Below are 7,606 nucleotides of genomic sequence, written 5' to 3' on the forward strand. Positions count from 1 at the left end.
CGTCCTATGCAACATCCCCGCCTCAAGAGACTTAAAAAGTACTTTGACCTTATCCATCAGCATAGGAGTTAGTCACTCTACTGTGAGGAACACAGTATGGCCTAATAGTATTATAAATGGTATCAATTCAGTAAGGTTTCACCTTCTCATCTGGGTATCTCTCACTGAATCAATTCCTGCCATTGCAAGTGCATTGGACATTGTAACACTTTGGTCCCTCCTCATCTCCTATAGTTGAGTCCTGTGGGCTGTAATACTTTGGTCTAATTTTGGTTGTTGGGTTTAGTGTGTAGGGGCTGGGCGGTGCTGGTCACCTGTGATATACAGGAGGTCAGATTATATAGCCTAGTGATTCCTTCTGGTCTTAAACTCTGTGACTCTTTCACTCTATCCCCACTTGACTCTAATGATGAAGACCAAAGAGTTGGCTTTGCTGCCTAGCGCTTTGCCCAGGGTCTCTCTCACTTCCCTGTTCCTCAGGCTATAGATGATGGGGTTCAGGAATGGGGCCACCACCGTGTACAGCACAGACACCAGCTTGTTGAGGTCGAAGGTGCCGACAGCCCTGGGCCGTGCGTACATGAAGAGGGTGGTGACATAGAACATGGAGACCACCACCAGGTGGGAGGCACAGGTGGAGAAAGCTTTATGCTTCCCAACCACAGATGGGATCCTGGCCATGGTGGAGAAGATGCAGATGTAGGAGGTTCCTGTCACTAGCAAGGATGGCACAAGGACAGACAGTGCTGCCACAAAGTCCAGCGCCTCGATGGTGGAGGTGTCTATGCACGACAGCTTCAGGAGTGGCGGGAGGTCACAGAAGAAGTGCTGGATGGTGTTATCGCTGCAGAACTGTAGCCTGGAGAGCATCACAATGGATGGGAAGGAAGCCAGGAAGCCACTCAGCCAGGAGGCCAGACTCAACACAGCACAGGCTCTGTGATGCATAAGGGCTGGGTAGCGCAGCGGATGGCAGATGGCTAAATAGCGGTCGAGGCCATTGCCGCCAGGAGAAAACACTCAGAGGAAGCCAGGGACAAGAAGAAATACAGCTGAGCCATGCATCCTCCAGAGAGATGGCCTTCTCCCCAACAGGAGGTTGAGAGCAGTTTGGGAACAGTCACCGATACATAGAAGATTTCCAAGAGGGAGAGGTTGCCCAGGAAGAAATACATGGGGGTGTGAAGCTGGCAGTTCAACTTGATGGTGACAATCAGGACCAGGTTTTCCATGAGGGTCAGCACGTAGATGGTTACAAACAGCACAAAGAGCAACCCCTGGTGCTCTGGGAGCCCTGGGAAGCCCAAGATGATGAAGTCAGTGTGTGAGGATTGGTTTCTTTCTCATCTCCACAGTCTGCTTTCCTCACTGCCTAAACGTTAATTGGGAAAAGTGACTGAACGGAGCTTTAAGTAGGGATATGGGAGTATGTGGGGGGAAAATTCAACCCCTCCAAACCTCCCTATATCCTACTTAATATTACTTATTCGCCTACATCCAGAGATGCTTACTCTATGGCTACTCAGTGTTGGTTCATTCATTCATTCATTTCTAACTCCATGTTTACACATCCATATTTTATGCCCTTGTCTAAGAGGTAGGAGGGATAGCTCAGTGGTTTGTGCATTGGCCTGATAAACCCAGGGTTGGGAGTTCAGCCCTTGAGGGGGCCATTTAGGGATTGGGGGCAAAAACAGTTTGAGATTACCCTGCTTTGAGCAGCAGGTTGGACTAAATGAGGTCTCTTCCAACCCTGATATTCTATCAATGTTCATTCATTTATTTTGTTAGGGGGAAGATCAGCTAAAAGGAAGGGAGAGGTGGGAACTGAAGAGAAGGAGGGATGAGCAGGGAAAAAGATGTTAAAAGGGCCAGGTGTGGAGTGAAACTGAGGATATGTCTACACTACACAGCACTGGCAACAGCAGGTAGAGTATGTGTAGCTACATGCTGCAGTGTGTAGATGCACGGCTCAGTGAAAGACAATGGCAGGGGAAACACTTCAGCGGTGGAGAGCCTTTCCTGGCTACATCACCCTTGCCTGAGTCTTTCCCTAGGGTGGGAAAAGGCTCCAGTGCTGGGGGGAGGCAGGAGGACACTATACAGCTGAAAATACCCATGTAGACAGCACTGCTTGGGCGAGTAGAGAGCTGTGTAGGGTCTGTTCTGGGACACATACAAACAGGTTTCAAGTGTCTCTTTTCTCACCCAAGCCTAGTTTTGGTTGGCTGCATTCCTGGAGATTTCATTACATGACATAATCTTTAATTAAAGATTAATCTTTAATTCCTGGAGACTCCAGGCCAATCCTGGAGGAATGGCAACCCTACCTAAGCCATGCCTCACCAATTATATTGCTATTTACACCGGTGCTAGGGGCTGCCTGCATATCTACCCCACATGCCACCAAAAGAAGCATGCAGTGTGGACAAACCTTGAGGTGAAGAGACTGAGAGAGGGGGAGCATTGGGGTCCTTATTCATCATCTACTTTCTTACTAGCTATTATTTACTTATTGCTCACTTAGGCTGGGATTTTCAAAGGAGCCTATGGGAGTTAGGTTCTCAAGTCCCATTGACAATCAGGTTCCTAATTCCCTTAGGCCCCTTAGAAAATCCCAGCCTTAGTGGGCAATATTGTTACTTGGGCCATATTCACACTGAAGTCAATAGGCTGATGCTTGAGATTCTTCCTCAATTCTTACTCAGCCATACTCCCAGCCAAGTCTCCCCTAGTGTCTACGCTCTGCATTTGGATGGATACAGGAAAGGGCTCAGTTGTCCGGTCTGTCACTTCTATATTTCTCCTGAGTCCCTGCTACGCTGGGTCTGATTCTCAACCCATTGTCATGGGCCTAAACCACAAGCACAGTAGGCATGTTTCTCCTCTCAGTGTGAAAGAAAGCTAACTCTGTTGAAGGGAATGGAGTTATGCTGGGTTCAATTTGGAGGAATTCAACTGCAGTTTGAACAGCAAAAATCAGGAGTAATTCACTGTAGTAATTTGCTTCTATATGAGAGAAGAACCCAACTTAATTTTTATATTTATTGACATTGGGTCTATTTCTCTTTAGGTACAAATTGGCACAGGTCCATGGAAGTCAATGGGGCGCTCTACGCATTTATCCAAGCCCATCATGCTAGAATCCATTAAAATAACAACAACTATTTTGTTTACTTACACATTCAAGGTCTGAAGCTGGAGGATCCTTTATTTATGAGAGATGTCTCTTTCCAAAGACCCAAGCACGAGAAAGTGCCCATCAATGTAGATGGGACAGTATTCAGATTGCTGCTCCGCTCCTTTCTCCACCAAGGAGAAACACAAGCCAGAGGGCTGAATAGTGTTTTCACAAGGAGATGTATCATCAGCCACAGGTCTGGCTCCTTCAGTGATTCTGGCTGAGAGACCTAACTATATCCATGAAAATAAAGAAACCCCCATGGATCAAACCTTCAGCCTCCCTGAACATTCTCCCAGGTGTGATTTGCTAAACAGTTTATTTGCTCATGAACCTCTCTGCTTGTTCGCTGTAGTTGTACAAGCAGGTGGTAAATGATTAAATGCCCAGACATAATAGGCTAGGCACTGAGAATAGCATCTGTGAACATCACGTTCCAGAGTGACCCATTTGTAATGCTGTCAATGACAGGCCTTACAGTGTCTCTCTCTGGGGTTCAGAGGAACTTGTGGTGATTTGAGGTGAAGGTAGCAGGATTTTCTGTAAAACATGACCACATTTCTAAAGGTAGTCTGCAAAGGAATGTTGTATGAATGTCCCATTCATATTTTCTACTCAAAAGTATATTCTATTTATTAAAGTTATTGCTTGCTTGATCTCGATCTCTCTCTCCCTCTTTCTTTCTGTATGTGTGTGTCTCACACAGTATCTCTCTCCTCTCTCTTTTCTCTTTCATCTCAGAGACGGGGTGGGAAGGAGGTAATATCTTTATTGAACGAACTTCTGGTGGTGAGAGAGACTAATTTTTGAGCTTACACAGAACTCTTCTTCAGGTCTGAAGAAGAGTTCTCTGTAATCTCAAAAGCTTTTGTCTCTACCCAACAGAAGTTGGTCCACTAAACAATATTACCTTGCCCACCCTCCCTCTCTCATACCATGGGACCAACACAGATACAGCAGCTCCACATATCTATCTACCATAGATATTTTCAAATGAGTCTAATGGAATTGGGCACCCAACTCCCACTGAGTGTAAATATGATTTGGGCACACGACTTCCTTAGGCTTCTGTGAAAATGTCAGCTTGTGGACAAACTGCAAGCTGTCAGTTTTGGTAACCAGGTGTGTATTTGTCTAACCTAATCTATGCATCTGGAGATTTACTACACCCTAGGGATTCAATTTCAAGTAATTTTAAATACCCTATCCTTACTGCTTAAAATAATGTAATTAACCAGCTGGTGAATGTGGGATCAGAACTGCTCAGCTATTCTTCATAGGCCCTACTTCAGGATCATCTAATGGCTCCTTTAGCCCAAGTGGTTGGAACTTGTGTTTCTGGTATCCTGAGAATGAGAGTTCTAACCTCACTGTTAGTGGGAGTTCCTGTGCTGCAGAATGGCAATGAAGTTCCTAGGTGGGCACAGTGTCTTCTGCAAGTCTAATTTCCTGGAGACAGTCCCAACCATCATAGGCCAAACTCTCATGTCCAAACAAAGCCCTCACTGAAATGAGTGAATCAAATTCCCAGCTGGTGTAAATTGATGCAATGTCACTGCTGTACATGACACCATATCCTCAGTAGGTGAGCTCAGTTGAATTCAGAGGATCAGATTCCCAACTGAGATAAATCGGCCTAACTGCATTGACGTCAATGAGGCAAGATCTTGAACTTGTATAAATTGGGGTAGCACCATTGGAGTCAAGGGTCATGGTGGATTCTCCTTTACTGACCATTTTAAAATCAAGATTGTATGCCTTTCTAAAAGATCTGCACTAGACATTATTTTGAGGAAGTTCTCTGGCCAGTGCTCTACAGCAGGTCAGACTAGATGATCACAATATCCTTAGGTGGTAAGAATCAGCCTAAATCCATTAAAGTCAGGGGTCAAATCCTCCATGGAATTATGCGGATTCACACCAGCCAAGGCCTGGGCATATAAAGAGCTGAGACTGAGTCAAAACGAAGGAGTCACAGAATGTCTCCACTTACATCTTATGGCTGTTGAAAACTTAGACACGGAGCAAAAAGGAGCCACCAAAAGGCTGGAGAAAATTGCTTACAGTGATAGACTTTATGTGTCAGATCCACAAAGGTACTTAGGCGCCTGTGCCCCAGACATAGGTGCCTACACCCTGGGTTCGATTTAATACTGATGTAATATACTAAATGAATTACATACTCTTATTGAAAGGTATCAGCATAACACCACTTTATTTCTTAGAATCCAGAACCTTGATACACAAGAACCAAAAACTAAAAACACACAGGCAAAACTCAGCCCACCCTACTGTAAGCTGGCTATCTCAGGCTGACTGCTGCTAGGCCCAGATCACATGCTTCCCTACAGAGCCCCCTAGCCTGCCAGGAGGCATTAATGTATATTGGCGTTACATTAACTATCTTCCAGTCATGGGGTACAGAAGCTGATTTAAAGGACAGGTTACAGACTATAGTTAGTAGTTCTGCAATTACACATTTGAGCTTTTTCAGAACTCTTGGGTGAATGCCACTTGGTCCCAGTGACTTGTTACTGTTAAATTTATCAAGTGACACTTCAATCTGTGACAATTCCTCAGATTTGTCACCTACAAAAGCTGGCTAACATCCTCAGACATGAAGACTGAAGCACAGAATTCATTTAGTTTCTCCGCAATGACTTTATCGTCTTTAAGTGCTCCTTTTGTATCTTGAATGTCCAGGGGCCCCACTGGTTGTTTAGCAGGCTTCCTGCTTCTGACGTACTTAAAAAACATTTTGTTATTACCTTTTGAGTTTTTGGCTACCAGTTCTTCAAACTCCTCTTTGGCTTTTCTTATTACATTTTTACACTTAATTTGGCAGTGTTTATGCTCCTTTCTATTTACCTCACTAGGATTTGACTTCCTTTTAAAAGATGCCTTTTTATCTCCCACTGCTTCTTTTACATGGTTGTTAAGCAACGATGGCTCTTTTTTAGTTCTTTTACTGTGTTTTTAAATTTGGGGTATACATTGAAGTTGGGCCTCTATTATGGTGTTTTTGAAAAGTGTCCATGCAGCTTGCAGGGATTTCACTGTAGTCACTGTACCTTTTAACTTCTGTTTAACTAACCCCCTCAATTTGCATAGTTCCCCTTTCTGAAGTTAAATGCCACAGTGTTGGGCTGTTGAGGTGTTCTTCCCACCACAGGAATGTTAAATGTTATTATATTATGGTCACTATTTCCAAGCGGTCCTGTTATAGTTACCTCTTGGACCAAATCCTGCGCTCCACTCAGGACTAAATCGAGAATTGCCTCTCCTTGTGTGTTCCTGTACCAGCTGTTCCAAGAAGCAATCATTTAAAGTATCGAGATATTTTCTCTCTGCATTTCGTCCTGAGGTGACATGTTCCCAGTCAATATGGGGATAATTGAAATCCCCCACTATTATTGAGTTCTTTATTTTGATAGCCTCTCTAATTTCCTTTAGCATTTCATCATCACTATCACTGTCCTGGTCAGGTGGTCAATAATAGATCCCTAATTTTATAGTCTTATTAGAGCATGACATTCCTATCCATAGAGATTCTATGGAACATGTGGATTCACTTAAGATTTTTACTTCATTTGATTTTACATTTTCTTTCACATATAGTGCCCTGCCCCGCCCTCCCTCCCTCCCGAACGACTTGTTCTGTCCTTCCAATGTATTTTGTACCCCAGAATGATGGTGTCCCATTGATTGTCCTCACGACAATCACGAGGCACTCTAGTTCACCCATCTTATTATTTAGACTTCTAGCATTTTTGTACAAGCACTTTAAAGACTTGTTGCTGTTTATTTGTCTGCCTTTTTCTGAGGTGTCAGATTCTTTTTTATGTGAATGTTTCTTGTCTGATCTGGCCCCTGCTTTATCCTTTTCCATCCTCTCCTCCTGACTAAAACCTAGAGAATCTCTATCAATAGACTCCTCTAAGAGAAGTCTCTGTCCGATCCACGACTCCTCTGCAGCAGTTGGGTTTAATCTCTTAGTTTAAAAACTGCTCTGCAACCTTTTTAATGTTAAGTGCCAGCAATTTGGTTCCACTTTGGTTTAGGTGGAGCCCATCTCTCCTGTATAGGCTCCCCCATCCCAAAAGTTTCCCCAGTTCTTAATAAATCTAAACCCCTCCTCTCCACACCATCATCTCATCCACACATTGAGACTCTGAAGCTCTGCCTGCCTACCTGGCCCTGCACGTGGAACTGGGAGCATTTCTGAGAATGCCAGCATAGATATCCTGGATTTCAGTCTCTTCCCTAGCAGCCTAAGTTTGGCCTCCAGGACGTCTCTCCTACCCTTCCCTATGTCATTGGTACCTATTTATACTACCACCACCAGCTCCTCCCCAGCACTACCCATAAGTCTAGATGCCTCGAGAGATCCGCAACCTTCGCACCAGGCAGACAAGTCACCATACA

General features: G+C 44.3%; 1 pseudogene; it reads right to left on the minus strand.

Annotated features, from left to right (window-relative positions):
• Positions 1–387: 387 nt before the first annotated feature.
• On the minus strand, positions 388–2,575 carry LOC120380081 (annotated as a pseudogene).
• Positions 2,576–7,606: the final 5,031 nt, after the last annotated feature.

The sequence above is a fragment of the Mauremys reevesii genome, linkage group 13, assembly GCF_016161935.1.
Source record: "Mauremys reevesii isolate NIE-2019 linkage group 13, ASM1616193v1, whole genome shotgun sequence".
NCBI lineage: Eukaryota > Metazoa > Chordata > Testudines > Geoemydidae > Mauremys > Mauremys reevesii.